The sequence below is a fragment of the Erpetoichthys calabaricus genome, chromosome 4, assembly GCF_900747795.2.
Source record: "Erpetoichthys calabaricus chromosome 4, fErpCal1.3, whole genome shotgun sequence".
In the NCBI taxonomy this organism is placed as follows: Eukaryota; Metazoa; Chordata; class Cladistia; order Polypteriformes; family Polypteridae; genus Erpetoichthys; species Erpetoichthys calabaricus.
In genome coordinates, this window is record NC_041397.2 from 310,241,183 (window position 1) to 310,263,598 (window position 22,416).

The following is a 22,416-nucleotide window of genomic DNA, read 5'->3' on the forward strand; positions in this document are numbered from 1 at the left end:
TAGGAATCCAGTCGGGACACATGCAGGGATACGTGGGAGTTGGAGATCCAGGAGTGCAGCCCTGTTGGGTCCCTGGGTATTGTTAGAGGGTGCTGTTGGAGGAACAGGACCTCCCTACTTTCTTTATGGCCTGGAAGTGCTTCCTGGAAGACACAGCATTCCCGGGTCGAGAATAAAAAGGAGCCTGCTGTCACACATGGACAAGACAGAGATGGGAGGCAGCAGGCAACACTCAGCGGAAGGGAGAAGGAGGAACAATTGATGATTTATTTGTTAGTTTATTGTATCATTGTGGCTAATCGTTGGAAGAGGTGTTCATTGGAAGGTGCTTTGTGGAATAAAAACCCGTTATGTTATTCATATATTGCTGTGTCTGTGGTTTGACTCGCTCTCTCTCTCGCTCTCTGCCTCCCCCTTGTGGTCACAATGGTGAATGTGAAAAAAGTTAACTGAAAAGGGTTTCCCATTCGTATTTCAGACATCCATTATCATCTATTTATGGGTGACAAGATGTCTGTCTATAGATATGCCTACGATGAGTTAACTCGTATTTCAAAAAATAACAAAGCAAATGACAGCCATTTAACTCTTTCAGGGTGGATGTCGACTTTTGTCGGCAGGGAGGGGTTGAGAGTAGTAACCAGAGGTGTGACCACGGGGGGGCTGGGGTGGGCACTGCCCCTCCCGAGACAAGCCGTGCCCACCCTGCGAAATGCTCTGTCTGTCCATTGAAAACTCTGGAGAAGAATAACATTTGATTTTCAAAACTGAGTTGCTTTCCGTTTGAATTTGGGGCGTATCCGTCTGTGTCTCCTCCATTAGACAGTTCACTTCGCCGCACATTTTGCAGCACGTTTTGAACCTGTTGACCGCATTCTTTAATTAAAACAGCGTATACGTTCCATTCTTCTTTTATTTTCTGGTTGGTAACACCAAAGGCTATGCATAGGTAGCTTATTAAAAAGCAGACATCTTCAACCTCTGTCCCTCCGCAAGCTGCTGGCTCCACGGTTGAGCCCAACACCTCTGCTACCAACACGGAGCACAGCGCACCCACGTCGGGAACTGAAACTCCAGAAGATGTAGATAAGCCTACACAATCCTCCAGCTCTGCGCCCATGTCGGGTACTCCAAACCTCTGCCTTCAACAAATATACAGTCCGGTCTGCCTGACTTAAATATGGATAGCCCATCCCAGCCCGTTTTAAACTAATTATCCCAAGCGTGCATTTGGAAAGTGCAAGCTGGCATCAGACTCGACCATGGCTTGAATATTCTGTTGTCCGTGATGGCAGCTTTTGCTTTCCCTGCCACAAATTTAGTGTTTCCAGTTCGGACCGCGAGGACATATTCACCAAACACAGCTACACTAACTGGAAAAAAGCTCTAGAAAAAGACGGCGGCGGCTTCCACAAACACGCGTCTAGTATCCCGCACGTCAGAGCCATGTCTGCATGGCAAGAGTATCGGCGCCAGAGCAGAGATGGGTGAAAGCATAGTTCAACTACTGGGTCCAACCCATTTAGAAAAGAATAGATATGATGTGAAAAGCATTGGGGAGGCCATTGAGTTCCTTGCAGTCAATGAACTGGCTCTTCGTGGTCACAATCACGAAGGTGGGGAGGACAGACTTTTCCTTAAGTTCTTTGATTACACAATCAAAAAAGATGCCAAACTTGCAGAAATTGTAAAATACGTGCCAGACAGCACAAAATACACATCCAATGTAATTCAAAATGAAATAATTGAGACTCTTGCCAAAATGGTGGTGAAAGATATCAGGACCAAATATGAAAAAGCCGACTCTCCTGGACTTTGCATTAAAAGTGATGGTACCAGGGATCACTGTAACATTGAGAATTTGTCTGTAGTGATTAGATTTGTCCAGAACTCCATCCCTGAAGAACACCTGATTGGCTTCCTTGAACTGAATCAGCTTGATGCTGAATATATTTGTAACCAAAGTCTGTCACATCTCTCTGATCTAGGTTACAGCCCAGACAGTTTAGTGTGTCAGTGTTTGATGGTGCTTCTGTCATGTCTGGGGCAAGGGGTGGTGTCCAGGCTTTGTTACAAAACAGAGTTGGTAAGTACAGTACATACAGTGCATCTGGAAAGTATTCCCAGCGCATCACTTTTCCCACATTTTGTTATGTTACAGCCTTATTCCATAATGGATTATATTCATTTTTTTCCTCAGAATTCTGCACACAACACCCCATAATGACAACGTGAAAAAAGTTTACTTGAGATTTTTGCAAATTTATTAAAAATAAAAAAAACTGAGAAATCCCATGTCCATAAGTATTCACAGCCTTTGCTCAATACTTTGTCGATGCCCCTTTGGCAGCAATTCCAGCCTCAAGTCTTGTTGAATATGATGCCACAAGCTTGGCACACCTATCCTTGGCCAGTTTGGCCCATTCCTCTTTGCAGCACCTCTCAAAGCTCCATCAGGTTGGATGGGAAGCGTTGGTGCACAGCCATTTTAAGATCTCTCCAGAGATGTTCAATCGTATTCAAGTCTGGGCTCTGGCTGGGCCACTCAAGGACATTCACAGAGTTGTCCTGAAGCCACTCCTTTGATATCTTGGCTGTGTGCTTAGGGTCGTTGTCCTGCTGAAAGATGAACCGTCGCCCCAGTCTGAGGTCAAGAGTGCTCTGGAGCAGGTTTTCATCCAGGATGTCTCTGTACATTGCTGCAGTCATCTTTCCCTTTATCCTGACTAGTCTCCCAGTCCCTGCTGCTGAAAAACATCCCCACAGCATGATGCTGCCACCACCATGCTTCACTGTAGGGATGGTATTGGCCTGGTGATGAGCGGGTGCCTGGTTTCCTCCAAACGTGACGCCTGGCATTCACACCAAAGATTCAATCTTTGTCTCATCAGACCAGAGAATTTTCTTTCTCATGGTCTGAGAGTCCTTCAGGTGCCTTTTGGCAAACTCCAGGCGGGCTGCCATGTGCCTTTTACTAAGGAGTGGCTTCCGTCTGGGCACTCTACCATACAGGCCTGATTGGTGGATTGCTGCAGAGATGGTTGTCCTTCTGGAAGGTTCTCCTCTCTCCACAGAGGACCTCTGCAGCTCTGACAGAGTGACCATCGGGTTCTTGGTCACCTCCCCTGACTAAGGCCCTTCTCCCCTGATCGCTCAGTTTAGATGGCCGGCCAGCTCTAGGAAGAGTCCTGGTGGTTTCGAACTTCTTCCACTTACGGATGATGAAGGCCACTGTGCTCATTGGGACCTTCAAAGCAGCAGACATTTTTCTGTAACCTTCCCCAGATTTGTGCCTGGAGACAATCCTGTCTCGGAGGTCTACAGACAATTCCTTTGACTTCATGCTTGGTTTGTGCTCTGACATGAACTGTTAACTGTGGGACCTTCTATAGACAGGTGTGTGCCTTTCCAAATCATGTCCAGTCAACTGAATTTACCACAGGTGGACTCCAATGAAGCTGCAGAAACATCTCAAGGGTGATCAGGGGAAACAGGATGCACCTGAGCTCAATTTGGAGCTTCATGGCAAAGGCTGTGAATACTTATGTACATGTGCTTTCTCCATTTTTAAATTTTTAATAAATTTGCAAAAATCTCAAGTAAACTTTTTTCACGTCATTATGGGGTGTTGTGTGTAGAATTCTGAGGAAAAAAATGAATTTAATCCATTTTGGAATAAGGCTGTGACATAACAAAATGTGGAAAAAGTGATGAAGCACTGGGAATACTTTCCGGATGCACTGTATGTACACTGCTACAACCATCAGCTCCATGCAATGGAATCAGAACCTCTGGCTAAGACGTTCTTTGACTGGTCAAATTCATTGAACACATTTTGTCACAGACATTATGTTTCACACACATACGATACACCCACACTGAAAAGACTTCTAGAAATACGATGGACCAGTCATTATGATGTCACAAAGCCCATTGTCAACAATGAGGAAGCTATAAGGGGGCTTCTCTCAGAGGTAGCAGAGGCTGACACTGCCCCTTTTCACATTTGCATAGAGGCATGTGATCTTTTGACCCAATTAAAAAAGCAGAATTTCCTCAATACAGGAAAATTCCTCCTTCATGTGCTTGGTGCGCTGAAACCAGCCAATGCAGTTCTACAGGCACATGCAGTGGATTTGTGCCCTGCTGGGGAGGTGGTGACAGCTTCACTGGCCACACTGAAGGACATGAGATGCGACTCATTCTGGGAGGAACATTTCTCTCAGTGTGAAGGTAGGCCTACCAACTCGCTCAAAAGGAAACGGAACGTTAATTCACAGCTTGATGATAGTATTGTCGTGTCTACGCTTGGGCATGGTGGCTCTGATGAACAAATTGCTCCTAATCAGACTTTTAAAAGGGCTATGTTCAGCATTCTTGATAGGGCTATTGTGGAAATGGAGACAAGGTTCTCTCAGAGAAATGTTGAATTATTGAGGGCCACATCGCTTCTCCTGCCAAAACCGGAATTATTTCTTGATCATTCTCTCCTGAAACCACTTCAGGCACTTGAAGGCACAGAGCAAAACAGCATGAGCTTGCAAAATGAAATTGCTGTGGCAAAATACACTGCCAGCTGATGCTAATCTCTCTGAAGCATGCAAAGGCATTCAGCCGTACAAAGAGGCCTTCCCCATGTCGCATTCGCTATACGTCACAGCACTCATCATTGGTGTGTCTTCAGCTGCATGCGAAGCTCTTTCTCTACTTTGAACCGCATTCTCACTCCACTCCGCCGAACAATGCTGCATTCAAGGAAGAGAAATGTAGTCATTCTGGCACATGAGAAAAACATCACAGAAAATCTAGACATGAATGAATTTATTTCAGAATTTGCAAAGAGTAACCGCAGACTGGTCCTGTAGATACTATCCAGGTTAAACACTGGAAACTGATGTCCTATAGCCTCCCATGACTACAATAAGCCACGTTTCTGTTCTTGCTCTCATATGTTGTATACATCCATCCATCCATCCATTATCCAACCCACTGAATCCGAACACAGGGTCACGGGGGTCTGCTGGAGCCAATCCCAGCCAACACAGGGCACAAGGTAGGGAACCAATCCTGGGCAGGGTGCCAACCCACCGCAGTCTATCTATCTATCTATCTATCTATCTATCTATCTATCTATCTATCTATCTATCTATCTATCTATCTATCTATCTATCTATCTATCTATCTATCTATCTATCTATCTATATCTGTGGTGTGCCATATGTTGGAATGAAAAATGTAATGCACTTTATTACTACAAATCTATCTATCAATCTATCTATCTATCCATCCATCCATTATCCAACCCACTGAATCCGAACACAGGGTCACGGGGGTCTGCTGGAGCCAATCCCAGCCAACACAGGGCACAAGGCAGGGAACCAATCCTGGGCAGGGTGCCAACCCACCGCAGATGTCATAATATTGATTTTTTTTAATAACCAATAAACCAATTTCACAATGTGTGTGTAATCACAAGATGCTGATTGATACTCGACAAAAGAAATGTTTTTTAAGCTTTTATTTTCTGGTGAATCCCCATTAGCCTCCATTGTAAAGCACCAGTGAGGAATTTATAAAAAAACAATTCATTTTCAAGCACAATTTAGCAATGCAAATGCATAAATACCATGATTGTGAAGAAATCACTTTGACTTGAAAAATACCAAACCCTTATAACTTCCTGAATACGTCCATTGTGGAGTGACATTTCTGAGGGGGGCTTCAGGTCAGGTCAGGTTGGGGAGCCTGCACTGGTACAGCACATTGCCACACGACGAAATAGCTCGGGGTCCTGGTTGGCAACCCCTACCCAGCCAGACACACAGCCCAGTCCCACCCCTCTATCTGCCACAGCCAGGTGTTACGTTGGTGTCCCCTCGGCCTGCTCCAGACACTCAGGTCCTCAACAATGTGTCGGATCACCCTCGGGTAATCGCACCACATGGCCGTAGTGCCCTCACAATGCGGGTCATGTGCCTCATTTGGGACTCCGTGAGCAACACAAAGTCAAACCAGCGGGACCCAGGGATTCTCTGAAGAGACACCAAAGGAGTCCAGTCTTCATCTCAGGTCACTGGATAGCGTGGCAACAAAACTAAACTGCAGGTAACGCATTTCATTAAAGAGTTTTGGTACTATTTGTTTGTTTTGTTTGAGATGAGCATATGTTTCTGTTTGCTTGTCTGCTCACAGTGGTCAGCATAGATGGAGTTCGAATAATATCCCCCTATTTGCTCTCCGCAGCTTCAGGCCTACATTTGTCTCCGCAGTTCTCTTTCTTCAATGCTTACATTCCACCGTGGCTTGTAGCAAATGATGCTCTGCACAGAAGGGTGCCGAGAGTGTGCTGTGCACCTCTTCACCTCTCAGTGTGAGCGAGCTTTCTTTAATTGTTGCAACAATGCTTTCACATGGAAGTGAGCTTCCTTTAGTTGTTGCTTCCAGACAGACATAAATCAGATTATATTATTGAACGATTATTTGCATTTAATTGGTCGTTTATGAAGTTATACTGTCAGTTTGCTTGTTGCCTTACTTTTACTGTATAATATTTTGTATGGGATTCTCAACTGCAGCACTAATGTTTGCAATATACCATTCGTTGGAATGAAAAATGCATTGCAGTGACATGTGCTTCAAAATATTTTCTAAAGTGTAACTTCTGAAATTGGTTTATACAACGTATTATGAAGGTTATTTTTTGTATTTAATTTATTTAATTATCAAGTTCTATTTGTCTGTTGCTTTACTTAAACAGTACTTTCTATAGGATTCTCAACAGCAATAATAATGTTTGTGATGCACCATCTGTTGGAGTGAAAAAGCAGTGTAGTGACACATGTACTACAACATACATTCCAGAGTGTAACTGCCAGTCAGAGAGAAATCAGCTTTAAAAAAATATGCTTTTGTATTCATTTTTTTATTTATTGATTTACACTGTCAGTTTGTCTGTTGTCTTACTTATATATTTTTCTAAAGGATCCTCAATGACAGTATTAATGCTTGCAATTCATCATCTGTTAGCACGAAAAATGCAGTGCACTACAAAATATATTACAGAGTGTAACTGCTGGACAGACAGATATTGACTTATACCTGTATATTATAATTTTTGTATTTGTTTTTTTTTATTTATCAAGTTCTATTGTCAATTTGTCTGTTGCTTTACTTAAGCAATATTTTCTACAGGATTCTCAACAGCAATACTAATGTTTGTGATGCACCATCTGTTGGAATGAAAAAAACAGTGCAGTGACACATGTACTACAACATACATTCCAGAGTGTAACTGTCAGTCAGACAGAAATCAGCTTATATTGTAAAAATCTGATTTTGTATTTAATTTTTTATTTATTGATTTACACCGTCAGTTTGTCTGCTGTCTTACTTATACAATATTTCCATAGGATTTTCCATAGCAGTACTAATGTACTAAATGCACCATCTGTTGGAATGAAACATGCAGTGCAGTGACACATCCACTACAAAATACAGAATATAACTTCTGAGTGGACAGAAATTGACTTATAAAAAAAAATATGTTTTTCATTTTTTTATTTAAGTTACACTATCAGAGTGTCTGTATTTTTATAGGATTGTCAACAGCAGTACTAATGTTTATGATGCACCATCTGTTAGAATGAAAAATGCAGTGCAGTGAAATTGGCTTATATTTAAGTATAAATATTTTATATATAATTATATATAACTATATTTATACATACTGCTGGGAGACTTCAATGCTCACGTGGGCAATGACAGTGAGACCTGGAAGGGCGTGATTGGGAGGAATGGCCTCCCCGATCTGAACCCGAGCGGTGTTTTGTTATTGGACTTCTGTGCTCGTCACGGATTGTCCATAACGAACACCATGTTCAAGCATAGGGGTGTTCATATGTGCACTTGGCACCAGGACACCCTAGGCCTCAGTTCGATGATCGACTTTGTGGTCGTGTCGTCGGACTTGCGGCCACATGTCTTGGACACTCGGGTGAAGAGAGGGGCGGAGCTGTCAGCTGACCACCCCTTGCTGGTGATTTGGCTTCGATGGTGGGGGAGGATGCCGGTCAGGCGTGGTAGGCCCAAACGTGTTGTGAGGGTCTGCTGGGAACGTCTGGCAGAGCCCCCTGTCAGAAGTAGCTTCAACTCCCACCTCCAGCAGAACTTCGACCACATCCGAGGGAGGTGGGGGACATTGAGTCCGAATGGGCCATGTTCCGTGCCTCTATTGTTGAGGCAGCTGACCAGAGCTGTGGCCGTAAGGTGGTCGGTGCCTGTCGTGGTGCTCAATCCCCGAACCCGTTGGTGGACACCGGCGGTGAAGAATGCCGTCAAGCTCAAGAAGGAGTCCTACCAGTCCCTTTTGTCCTGTGGGACCCTGGAGGCAGCTGATAGGTACCGGCAGGCCAAGCGGAATACAGCTTTGGTGGTTGCTGAGGCAAAAACTCAGACATGGGAGGAGTTTGGGGAGGCCATGGAGAACGGCTTTCGGACGGCTTCGAGGAGATTCTGGTCCACCATCCGGCGTCTCAGGAGGGGGGAAGCAGTGCAGTGTCAACACTGTATATGGTGGGATGGTGCGCTGCTGACCTCGACTCGGGACGTTGTGGGTCGGTGGGGGGAATACTTCGAAGACCTCCTCAATCCCATTAACATGCCTTCCAATGAGGAAGCAGAGCCTGGGGACTCGGAGGTGGGCTCCCCCATCTCTAGGACTGAGGTCACCGAGGTGGTCAAAAAACTCCTTGGTGGCAGGGCCCCGGGGTGGATGAGATACGCCCGGAGTTCCTCAAGGCTCTGGATGTTGTAGGACTGTCTTGGTTGACACGCCTCTGCAACATCGCATGGACATCAGGGACAGTGCCTCTGGATTGGCAGACCGGGATGGTGGTCCCCCTCTTTAAGAAGGGGGACCGGAGGATGTGTTCCAACTACAGAGGGATCACACTCCTCGGCCTCCCTGGAAAAGTCTATTTGGGGGTCCTGGAGAGGAGGGTCCATCGGATAGTCGAGCCTCGGATTCAGGAGGAACAGTGTGGTTTTCGTCCTGGTCGCGGAACAGTGGACCAGCTCTATACCCTTAGCAGGGTCCTGGAGGGTGCATGGGAGTTTGCCCAACCAGTCTACATGTGTTTTGTGGACTTGGAAAAGGCGTTCGACTGTGTCCCTCGGGGAATCCTGTGGGGGGTACTCCGAGAGTATGGGGTACCGGCCCCCCTGATAAGGGCTGTTCAGTCCCTGTACGATCAGTGCCAGAGCTTGGTCCGCATTGCCGGCAGTAAGTCGAACCCGTTTCCAGTGAGAGTTGGACTCCGCCAGGGCTGCCCTTTGTCACCGATTCTGTTCATAACTTTTATGGACAGAATTTCTAGGCGCAGCCAGGGTGTTGAGGGGGTCCGGTTTGGTGGGCTCAGGATTGGGTCACTGCTTTTTGCAGATGATGTTGTCCTGTTTGCTTCATCAGGCCGTGATCTTCAGCTCTCTCTGGATCGGTTCGCAGCCGAGTGTGAAGCGGCTGGGATGAGAATCAGCACCTCCAAATCCGAGACCATGTCCTCAACCGGAAAAGGGTGGAGTGCCCTCTCAGGGTTGGTAGCGAGATCCTGCCCCAAGTGGAGGAGTTCAAGTATCTCGGGGTCTTGTTCACGAGTGAGGAAGAATGGAGCGTGAGATCGACAGGCAGATCGGTGCAGCATCCGCAGTAATGCGGGCTCTGCATCGGTCTGTCGTGGTGAAAATGGAGCTGCAAGGCGAAGCTCTCAATTTACCAGTCGATCTATGTTCCTACCCTCACCTATGGTCATGAGCTATGGGTAGTGACCGAAAGAATGAGATCGCGAATACAAGCGGCTGAAATGAGTTTCCTCCGCAGGGTGTCTGGGCTCTCCCTTAAAGATAGGGTGAGAAGCTCAGTCATCCGGGAGGAGCTCAGAGTAGAGCCGCTGCTCCTCCGCATCGAGAGGAGTCAGATGAGGTGGCTCGGGCATCTGATCAGGATGCCTCCTGGACGCCTCCCTGGTGAGGTGTTCCGGGCACGTCTAACTGGGAGGAGGCCCCGGGGAAGACCCAGGACACGCTGGAGGGACTATGTCTCTCGGCTGGCCTGGGAACGCCTCGGGATTCTCCCGGAAGAGCTAGAAGAAGTGGCCGGGGAGAGGGAAGTCTGGGCATCTCTGCTCAAGCTGCTGCCCCCGCGACCCGACTTCGGATAAGCGGAAGAGAATGGATGGATGGATATTTATACATTATTTTTATTATAAATATAAATATTTATATAATTCCATATGTTGGAAGGAAAAATGCAGTACTGTGACACACTGAGTTAGAGAAGGCCGGCTCACCAGAGAGCTTCCTGGTGACGTCAGTTGAGCTCTCACTCCCACCACAGTGCCTCTGCGTCAACATCCCACCCTCCACAGCGTAAAGGCTGCTGACCATGCCAAGCGTTTTGCCGTAAAGTCACACACACCGTAAGCCATCTCACTTTGCACTTTTCCACTTTGGTTACAGCTGGTGGTCAGCTCTGAACAGCAGCTCTCAGAAGCAGCTTCGTTTCAGTCTGGACTTGGTCTTGGCTGCACAGTTAGTGCAAGCAGAGCAACTACTGATGATGTCACTTGAGCTCTCCCTCCCTCATTCAGCCCCACACCATACCGCACATAGCCTACACCTCAACGCTCCACCTTTCCACAGTACAAAGGCTGCTGACTACGCCAAATGAACTCACAAACCCCACAAGCTATCTCAGGTGGCATATTTACACAGTGGTAACTCTCAGGTGGTCAACGGAAAACCTTTAACATCAGAGGCAGAATCTTACTAACCTGAGTTAAAGAAGGCCGACTGAGCAGATGGTGCTTCTGAACGTCTGGTGACGTCAGTTGAGCTCTCACTCCCACCATGGTGCCTCTACATCAACATTCCACCCTCCACAGCGCAAAGGCTGTTGACCGTGCCAAGCGTTTTGCCGTAAAGTCACTCACACCATAAGCCATCTCACTTTGCACATTTCCACTTTGGTTATAGCCGGTGGTCAGCTTTGAACCTGTGATGTCTGGATTACACCAGCTCTCAGAAGCAGCTTCGTTTCAGTCTGGACTTGGTCTTAGCTGCACAGATAGTGCAAGCAGAGCACCTACTGATGATGTCACGTGAGATCTCTGTCATTCCGCCACTACCACACTTCTCCAAATACAAAGCCTTTGTTAAGGACTTTGCTACTTAGGAGTAATTATTATTAGATGCTCTATTGGTAGTCCTTCATTGGTGCTTTCTAATTAATACCAAAATAAGTGTTTGTAGGGGTCTTGATGAATAAAATTGTGGTCAAAACAAAACAGAAATAAATAAAATGCTAATTACACAAAGTGTTTCGTCTTGAGAGTATCTTTGAGAGCAACAGCCGGTGACAGGTCCCTCTGAAAAGGCTAAGACACCCGGACCAGTAGAGGGAGCTCTACCCCAGTGTTCCTGTAGTCAAAGTGGGGCTTCTCCTGACTCCAGAAGTGAAGTCACATTGAGGCCAAATTTTAGAGTGTGCTTTGGGGCAGGGGGGTCCGCGGGTGGGAGGAAAGAGTATGGAGAGAGGGAGGGTGATGGGATATGTACAGGCAGGCTCAGAGGACAGGTGTATTTTGTGTGATCAATTAAACTCAAATTATTGTCCTTAGGCATTTGTTGCTCACCCTATGGGTGCGGTAAAATGCAACGACCAAACAGGTTTGAACCTGTAAAAGCAAACACAGAGAGCAGATAAAGGGTTGGGGTACCACAGAGTATCCCCATTGTCACACTGGCCCGACGCTGCAGGAAAATAACAATCGAAGGGAACGGACACGGAATGCTTACATCTCTCTCTCTTATCGTCCAGGAGAAAAGAAGACGATCAAATGTACCATTTGGAACTCGACCGCAGTTACACGCATCCACAATACGTAATCCACTTCCGACTTTCGAGGACACGACGCCACTGGATGACTTAAACTTCCGGTCCACTCCCGATGACCTCACTTCCGCCTTCCCTCTGTGCTGTGTCATTTCCTGTCCGTCTGCTATAAAAGCCCCCCTGGTGATGTCTGTTATGTGCTTATTTTGTGGTACAGAAGGACGAATCAAAGTGACCTACGGTATATGGGACGGCGTCCCAAACCTTTATTTCGAGTCTTTTTGTATTTTGACTATCACACCGTATATTGGTGGGTGATGAAAAAATAAACAGTAGCAAAAAAAAACAAACAAAAAAGTCATAGTCGTCACTAGTGATGTGGCGAGACAACAAGTATTGTGGATTTCCATCTTAGAGAGCTCCACTCTGGATGGAGTTCCAGTCCAGACTGACGTTGTCCTTCCGGTGATGCTGGCTTTCGTAGGGGGAAGGGGTGTGGTGGATGATGAGACGCAGGAATTGATGTCATTGCCCTCCGATGAGACCCCCTTCATTCTAAGAAAACAGGAAATGGCGTTATCTTGTCAGTTGTCTTCTGCGTAATCCTTTTTAGATGGACCCAAAACCGCGTAACACGTCTCACCTGTCTGACAAACGGTAAAGCAGATATAGGCAACTAAACAGCAGTAAGAACTGAAAAACAGTGATCACTCTGGTAGAGCTTCAGAGGAACTGTGCCGGGATGAGAGAAGGACAACCATCTCTAGTGTCTCTTCAGTAAAAGACCAGTAAAGGACTCTGGGAGCAGGAGGTCCGAGATTCTCTAGTCTGGTCAGACAATATCTGAACTCTATGAGTAGAACTTGAAGCACAATGTCCGTCAAGAACTGGGCTACCGCTCACCACCTGCCTAATACCAAGCATGGTGGTCGCAGCATCATGTGGTGGGTCAGAGAGACTGGTCAGAACTGAGGCAAGGATGAATGAAACCAAATATGGAAAACCTGCTGCAGAGTGAAGACCACCTCAGACTGGGCTGATGATCAGTGACCTAAAGCATAAGAGCTAAGAAAGGCCTGGAGTGGGTTTAGGCCCGAGACTCTGTGTGGCTTTAAATGGCCCAGTCTAAGCCCAGGCTTAAACCCCATAGGACATCTGTGGAGACACCTGAAGGTGCCAGGGCACAAGACGACTCCCGTCCAGTCTGATAGAATTTGAGATGATCTGCCAGGAAGAACAGTGTGATTAGATTAGATTAGAGTAGATAAGAGTACAAGGAGATAAAGCGCAAGGTGAAGAGAGAGGTGGCGAAGGCTAAAGAAAAGGCGGATGATGAGTTGTATGAGAGGTTGGACACTAAGCAGGGAGAAAAGGACCAGTGGGCTAGACAGAGGGACTGAGCTGGGAAAGATGTGCAGCAGGTTAGGGTGGTAAAGGATAAAGATGGAAACGTACTCACAAGCGAGGAGAGTGTGTTGAGCAGATGGAAAGAGAACTTTGAGAGGTTGATGAATGAAGAGAACGAGAGAGAGAAGAGGTTGGATGATGTGGAGATAGTGAATCAGGAAGTGCAACGGATTAGCAAGGAGGAAGTAAGGACAGCGATGAAGAGGATGAAGAATGGAAAGGCCGTTGGTCCAGATAACATACCTGTGGAAGCATGGAGGTGTTTAGGAGAGACGGCAGTGGAGTTTTTAACCAAATTGTTTAATGGAATCTTGAAAAGTGAGAGGATACCTGAGGAGTGGAGAAGAAGTGTACTGGTGCCGATATTTAAGAATAAGGGGGATGTGCAGGACTGCAATAACTACAGGGGGATAAAATTGATGAGCCACAGCATGAAGTTATGGGAAAGAGTAATTGAAGTTCAGTTAAGAAGTGAGGTGATGATTAGTGAGCAGCAGGATGGTTTCATGCCAAGAAAGATCACCACAGATGTGATGTTTGCTCTGAAGGTGTTGATGGAGAAGTTCAGAGAAAGCCAGAAGATGCATTCTGTCTTTGTGGACCTGGACAAAGCATATGACAGGGTGACTAGAGAGGAGCTGTGGTATTGTATGAGGAAATCGGGAGTGGCAGAGAAGTACATAAGAGTGGTACAGGATATGAACGAGGGAAGTGTGACAGTGGTGAGGTCTGCGGTAGGAGTGACGGAGGTGGGATTACATCAGGGATCGGCTCTGAGCCCTTTCTTATTTTCAATGGTGATGGACAGGTTCACAGACGAGATTAAACAGGAGTCCTCATGGACTATGATGTTTGCTGATGACATTGTGATCTGTAGCGATAGTAGGGAGCAGGTTGAGGAGACCCTGGAGAGGTGGAGATATGCTCTAGAGAGGAGAGGAATGAAGGTCAGTAGGAACAAGACAGAATACATGTGTGTAAATGAGAGAGAGGTCAGTGGAATGGTAAGGATGGAGGGAGTAGAGCTGACGAAGGTGGATGAGTTTAAATACTTGGGATCAACAGTACAGAGTAATGGGGATTGTGGAAGAGAAGTGAAGAAGAGAGTGCAGGCAGGGTGGAATGGATGGAGAAGAGTGTCAGGAGTGATTGGTGACAGACAGGTATCAGCAAGAGTGAAAGAGAAGGTCTACAGGATGGTAGTGAGACCAGCTATGTTATATGGGTTGGAGATGATGGCACAGGAGACAGAGCTGGAGGTGGCAGAGTTAAAGATGTTAAGAGTGGCATTGGGCGTGACGAGGATGGACAGGATTAGAAATGAGGACATTAGAGGGTCAGCTCAAGTTGGACGGTTGGGAGACAAAGTCAGAGAGGCGAGTTTGCATTGGTTTGGACATGTGCAGAGGAGAGATGAGGGGTGTAATGAGAGAAGGCTAATAAGGATAGAGCTGCCAGGGAAGAGGAGAAGAGGAAGGCCTAAGAGAAGGTTTATGGATGTGCTGAGAAAGGACATGCAGGTGATGGGTGTAACAGAAGAAGATGCAGAGGACAGGAAGATATGGAAGAAGATGATCCGCTGTGGTGACCCCTAATAGGAGCATCTGAAAGAAGAAGAAGATTAGATTAGATTGGATAAACATGATTGATCCCATGGGAAATTTCAGTTGCATATGTTTGAGCAGATTAGGCAGTACGGGCACCTTCAGCCCTAAAGAAGGCACTCGGAGTCTCAGGACAGGCAGCAGAATCCAGATTTGTTGTATGATGCACATACAGACTCAATTCAGATGGGATGGAGTGAGTGATCAGCCACAGGCATCTCTTACATTTATTACAGTTCATATCATACAAGCCATTTCATGGCTGTAATTAATTCTACCGATATTTCTTAGCTGAGGGGCTGTCAAACCCCTCTCTGTCCATCATTTCTGTTTGACGAGGCCTATCCATCCATCCATCCATTATCCAACCCACTATATCCCAACTACAGGGTCACAGGGGTCTGCTGAAGCCAATCCCAGCCAACACAGGGCGCAAGGCAGGAAACAAACCCCGGGCAGGGCGCCAGCCCACCGCAGATGAAGCCTATCCTTACTTCCTATTAGCTCGGCACTTGCTACTATTCTTTCCAGCCAGAGTTGACATTTCCTCTCTGAGCGAGGGGCCCGTCTTTCTCCAGCTCTCCTGCACGTCTAACCTTTGGCTTAATGAACTTTTGTTGGTTTTTAGCACATACAGAATACCGTATTTACCCGTGTACCACACACACATTTTTTTCCCGAAAATTAACATTAGAAAATCAGGTGCGCGTCATACACGAGGAAATTTTTTTCTGTAATGTTTACTTCTTCTGCTTGGGCTCTCTCACTCGCTCTCTCTCTCGTTTGTCTCGCACTCTCTCTTTCTCTCTCTCTCTTGCTCGTTCGCGCGCACTCTCTCTTTCTCTCTCTTCCTCGTTCACTCTTGCGCACTCTCTCTCTTCCTCGTTCACTCGCACGTGCTTTCTCTCTCTCTCTTCCTCGTTCGCACGCACTCTCTCTTTCTCTCTCTTCCTCGTTCGCTCGTGCGCACTCTCTCTCTTCCTCGTTCGCTCGCACTCTCTCTTTCTCTCTCTCTCTTCCTCGTTCACTCGCACTCTCTCTTTCTCTCTCTCTCTTGCTCGTTCACGCGCAATCTCTCTTTCTCTCTCTTTCTCGTTCACTCGCACGTGCTTTCTCTCTCTCTCTTCCTCGTTCGCTCATACTCTCTCTTTCTCTCTCTCTCTCTCGTTTGCTCGCGTGCGCTTTCTCTATCTCTTCCTTGTTCGCTCGTGTGCGCTTTCTCTCTCTCTCTTCCTCGTTCACTCACGCTCTCTCTTTCTCTCTCTTTCTTGCTCGTTCGTGCGCACTCTCTCTTTCTCTCTCTTCCTTGTTCACTCATGCGCACTCTCTCTCTTGCTCGTTCACTCGCACGTGCTTTCTCTCTCTCTCTTCCTCGTTCGCTCGCAATCTCTCTTTCTCTCTCTCTCGTTCGCGCTTTCTCTCTCTCTCTTCCTCGTTCACTCGCACGTGCTTTCTCTCTCTCTCTTCCTCGTTCGCTCGTACTCTCTCTTTCTCTCTCTCTCTCTCGTTTGCTCGCGTGCGCTTTCTCTATCTCTTCCTTGTTCGCTCGCGCGCGCTCTCTCTCTCTCTTCCTCATTCACTCACGCTCTCTCTTTCTCTCTCTCTCTTGCTCGTTCGTGAGCACTCTCTCTTTCTCTCTCTTCCTTGTTCGCTCGTGCGCACTCTCTCTCTTCCTCGTTCGCTCGCACTCTCTCTTTCTCTCTCTCTCTCTTCCTCGTTCACTCGCACTCTCTCTTTCTCTCTCTCTCTTGCTCGTTCGCACGCAATCTCTCTTTCTCTCTCTTTCTCGTTCACTCGCACGTGCTTTCTCTCTCTCTCTTCCTCATTCGCTCGTACTCTCTCTTTCTCTCTCTCTCTCTCGTTTGCTCGCGTGCGCTTTCTCTATCTCTTCCTTGTTCGCTCGTGTGCGCTTTCTCTCTCTCTCTTCCTCGTTCACTCACGCTCTCTCTTTCTCTCTCTCTCTTGCTCGTTCGTGCGCACTCTCTCTTTCTCTCTCTTCCTCGTTCGCTCGTGCGCACTCTCTCTCTTGCTCGTTCGCGCGCGCTCTCTCTCTCTCTCACTCATGCGCGCTCTCTCTCTCTCTTGCTCATTCACTCCCGCTCTCTCTTTCTCTTTCTCTTGCTCGTTCACGCGCTCTCTCTCTCTCTCTCTCTCACTCATGCGCACTCTCTCTCTCTTGCTCGTTCGCTCGCACTCTCTCTTTCTCTCTCTCTCTCTCTCTCGTTCGCGCTTTCTCTCTCTCTCTTGCTCGTTCGCGCGCACTCTCTCTTTCTCTTTCTTCCTCGTTCACTCATGTGCACTCTCTCTCTTCCTCGTTCACTCGCACGTGCTTTCTCTCTCTCTCTTCCTCATTCGCTCGCACTCTCTCTTTCTCTCTCTCTCTCGTTCGCGCTTTCTCTCTCTCTCTTCCTTGTTCGCTCGCACTCTCTCTTTCTCTCTCTCTCTTCCTCGTTCGCTCATACTCTCTCTTTCTCTCTCTCTCTCTCGTTTGCTCGCGTGCGCTTTCTCTATCTCTTCCTTATTCGCTCGCGCGCGCTTTCTCTCTCTCTCTTCCTCGTTCACTCACGCTCTCTCTTTCTCTCTCTCTCTTGCTCGTTCGTGCGCACTCTCTCTTTCTCTCTCTTCCTCGTTCGCTCGTGCGCACTCTCTCTCTTGCTCGTTCGCGCGCGCTCTCTCTCTCTCTCACTCATGCGCGCTCTCTCTCTCTCTTGCTCGTTCACTCCCGCTCTCTCTTTCTCTTTCTCTTGCTCGTTCACGCGCTCTCTCTCTCTCTCTCTCTCACTCATGCGCACTCTCTCTCTCTTGCTCGTTCGCTCGCACTCTCTCTTTCTCTCTCTCTCTCTCTCTCTCTCGCGTGTGCTCTCTGTCTCTCTTGCTCGTTCACTCATGCACGCTCTCTCTCTCGCTCTTTCGTCCTGCAACAAAAACAGAAGGGCATTTCACAGAAAACATGCCCTAAACTCTTCCTATACAATCACAACGCGCGTCATACATGGGGAAATTTTTTTCATGATTTTCTTTGTAAAAATTAGGGTACGCGTCTTACACGAGGGCGCGTGGTACACGAGTAAATACGGTAATAAAAACAATAGGTAAGCACAAGTCTTTTTAATCTTAACTCTTAATGCTTAGTAATTTAGTGTCTACTTTTCTCATGTGCTTATAACACTTTTAGAATACATAGAGATCACCAATTTTAAGAATACATTTTTATATACATACAACAGCAGAATCATAAAAACAAGGATACAGAGTCACAGCCAATCAATCAATCAATCAATTAATCAATCAGTCAACAAATAAAAGTATATTGTACAGATATTTAAAAATGAACATAACGAGTACATCAGGTTGGAAGCATTCAATTTCATGACAGCATTGGGCAGTAAAGACCCCCAGAGGCACATCTTAACACACCATGTTGGAATGAGCCCCTGGCTAAAAGTGCTCCAAGGACAGCGCCTCCTGGATGGGATGGAGGGGATTTTTTCCAATTTTGCCACCACAGTGTCCAGTGGGTTAACAGAGCAGGCTGTCCTGATGAGTTTGTTCAGACCTTGTCCTTCTTTTGAGCTCTGGTTACTTCCTCAGATGACCGCCCCACTGGCTACTATGGACTGGTAGAACATATCCAGCAGCTCACTGCACCCGTCAGCAGTCCTGAGTCGCCTTAGCAAGTCCAGTCTGCTCTGGCCCTTCTTGTCCAGCACCACTGTGTTGTCAGTCCAGTCCAGTTTTGGGGGTTAACTTGCACCACTTCCACGTCCTCCCCCTGGTCTCAGAGGTGCTTCTGGGCACACCAGACGTCCACCACCAGCTCGTTTGCCATGCTGATGTTGACTCGCTCCATTATTAGTACAGCCTAGGATGGATATAAACTACCCAAATCCAGGTGTGCAAAGCTTGTAGTGACTTATCCTGAGGACATGATGCTGAAATTGAGGGGCTTCTAGGAGTGAGGGATTTCAGTTTTGATTTTTAGTACATGTGCAAACCTTTCTGAAAACATGTCTGCACTTTGTCGTAATGTCGTAAAGCCTATATACATTGGACTTCCAATACAACTCGGAGTCCTGCCACGTGCAAAAGTCCGCTGATGACACTGCTATCATGGGCTGCATCAGGAGTGGGCAGGAGGAGGAGTATAGGAACCTAATCAAGGACTTTGTTAAATGGTGCGACTCAAACCACCTACAACTGAACACCAGCAAAACCAAGGAGCTGGTAGTGGATTTTAGGAGGACCAGGACCCTCATGGACTCCGTGATCATCAGAGGTGACTGTGTGCAGAGGGTACAGACCTATAAATACCTGGGAGTGCAGCTGGATGATAAACTGGACTGGACTGCCAATACTGATGGTCAGTGTTAGAAAGGACAGAGCCGACTATACTTCCTTAGAAGGCTGCCATCCTTCAACATCTGCAATAAGATGCTGTAGATGTTCTATCAGACGGTTGTGGCGAGCGCCCTGTTCTACACGGTGGTGTGCTGGGGAGGCAGCATAAAGAAGAGGGACACCTCACGCCTGGACAAACTGGTGAGGAAGGCAGGCTCTATTGTAGGCACGGAGCTGGACAGTTTGACATCCGTGGCAGAGCGACGGGCACTGAGCAGACTCCTGTCAATCATGGAGAATCCACTGGAGCCACTGAACAGGATCATCTCCAGACAGAGGAGCAGCTTCAGCGACAGACTGCTGTCACCGTCCTGCTCCACTGACAGACTGAGGAGATCATTCATCCATCACACTATGAGACTCTTCAGTTCCACCGGGGGGTAAACATTAACATTATCAAAGTTATTGTCTGTCTGTATACCTGCATTGTTATCACTCTTTAATTTAATATTGTTATTATCAGTATGCTGCTGCTGGAGTATGGGAATTAATAAAGTATCTATCTATCTATCTATCTATCTATCTATCTATCTATCTATCTATCTATCTATCTATCTATCTATCTATCTATCTATCTATTATATAGTGTCTTTCATTCATCTATCTATCTATCTATCTATCTATCTATCTATCTATCTATCTATCTATCTATCTATCTATCTATCTATCTATCTATCTATCTATCTATCTATTATATAGTGCCTTTCACTCTATCTATCTATCTATCTATCTATCTATCTATCTATCTATCTATCTATCTATCTATCTATCTATCTATCTATCTATCTATCTATCTATCTATCTATCTATCTATATAGTGCCTTTCACATTTCTATCTATCTATCTATCTATCTATCTATCTATCTATCTATCTATCTATCTATCTATCTATCTATCTATCTATCTATCTATCTATCTATATAGTGCCTTTCACATTTCTATCTATCTATCTATCTATCTATCTATCTATCTATCTATCTATCTATCTATCTATCTATCTATCTATCTATCTATCTATTATATAGTGTCTTTCACATTATCTATCTATCTATCTATCTATCTATCTATCTATCTATCTATCTATCTATCTATCTATCTATCTATCTATCTATCTATCTATCTATCTATCTATCTAATGGGCTACTGCACGTAGATTAATGGGCAAAAATGGCAAATTTATTAATTTCCAAATAAATGTACAACACAACAAGGGGTTCAGAAAGTGAAGGAGTCTCGGTATTTTCTGAATTCCCTGCAGGTAACAGGAGAAGCTGTTTGAACGTCTCATGTGCTTTAGGCAGCTCTGAAGTTGGTGTGCTTTCAAATGAATGTTTACGAGAATATGAGACACACGATAAGAAATGTGATTTACGTATGAATGAGTTTTCATGTCTAGAGAACTGCTAATTGCTAATTAGTTTGCTGCTGTAGCTGCACGACATCTGCACAGGTCAATTGTGTTTTGTGGTTTTGTTATTAATGATGGCACTCCACAGCACACCACTCTTAAATTCTGCTGCCATCTACTGACTTTTGTAGGTATTGCCTGTTTGTAGCATCCAGTAGACTTTTATGGTTTGTCGTTCCTCATACTTTATTTGTATTATTTGTATTTATTTGTAGGACAGTTGTATTTCTGTCCAACGATTGCTTGATGTTCTGTTTTACACACCACACAAGTAAATATAAGTTACATATTGGCATTCAAATAAATCAACTCCTTGCACATATCCAGCGCTTAATAAATCACTTATTCTAGTGAAGCTCTTGGGTCGTAAAGAGGATGAAGAATTTGTTATTACAGAAAAAACTCACTTGATGCTCACATCGTAGTAATTGTCTGCTTTGTGCCAGTCCATTGACTGTGCGTCTCTTCACATGAGTATCGCAGTGGGCCTGCTCCCTGAGTGTTACTGGCCGGCTTTAGAACGTTCCTCGAAATTTTAGGCTGAATCGGTTTCAAGATGTTGGCCTATTTAGTCTTTAGACTCTCAAAATTATGCATGGAGACCGGAATCCAGGAGCGTGAGCTTCTCAGACTCTAGCTGTCTGTTGGTGGTGGACCTCAAACACTGAGGTTCTGAGTTGAATTCCACCACTGACACCATCAGCAAGTCACTTCACCTGCCTGGAAACACAAATGAATTGTGTCTCAAAAGTCCACTTGGATAAAGGTGTGGGGTCAGCTACGTAGTGATAATAATTGAAAGACGTATCACAAAACGAATTTCAGATATCGTAAAGTACAGTTCACAGTTTGAGATATTTAAAGCTCATTTCCAGATATCTCAAAATACTTTAAGACATTTGCAATACAATGTGAGACATCTCAAGTGCATTTCAGTGTATCTCAAACTGACCATGCATGCAGTTTTAAGATATCTGAAATTCATTTTGAGATATCGTGGAATAACATCTTGTAACATTTCCGTGTCTTACAATAGGACCTCCTGTCTCTTTTAAAATAATCTGAAATTCCTTTTGAGAAATCTCAAAAGGACAAAGAGAAAGGTATTCTGAGGTACCTGAAATGCATTTCAACATATCTCAAATACATGTTGAGGTCCTTCAAATTGACCCTCCATGCACTTTTGAGATATCTGAAATTCGTTTTGAGATATCATGGAATCACTTCTTATGAAATTTCCTTGTCTTACAATATTACCTTCTGTTTCTATTAAAATATTCCAAAATTCATTTGAGATATCTCAAAATGACGAAGAGAAAGGTATTCTGAGATATCTCAAATGCCTTTCAATGTATCTCAAATACATGTTGAGGTCTCTCCAACTGACCATCCATGCACTTTTAAGATATCTGAAAATCGTTTTGAGATATCATGGAATCGCTTCCTTGTGTTACAATATTACCTTCTGTTTCTTTTAAAATATTCCGAAATTCATTTGAGAAATCTCTAAACGATGAAGAGAATGGTATTTTGAGATATCTCCAGTGCTTTCAAGGTATCTCAAATTCATGTTGAGGTCTCTCAAATTGACCGTGCATGAACTTTAGATTAGTTTCGAGATCTCCCAAAATTACTTCTTATAAAATTTCCATGTCTTTCAATGGGACCTCCTGTCTTTTATCAGGATATCTTGAAATTCATTTGAGAAATCT

At 45.5% G+C, this 22,416-nt stretch overlaps 1 protein-coding gene across 1 annotated transcript in view; it reads left to right on the top strand.

The window, feature by feature from the left end:
• Window positions 1-22,416, top strand: part of dnajc28 (DnaJ (Hsp40) homolog, subfamily C, member 28) — a 1,235,492-nt gene that overhangs the window by 699,804 nt on the left and 513,272 nt on the right. The gene's annotated exons all lie outside the window — the stretch shown is intronic.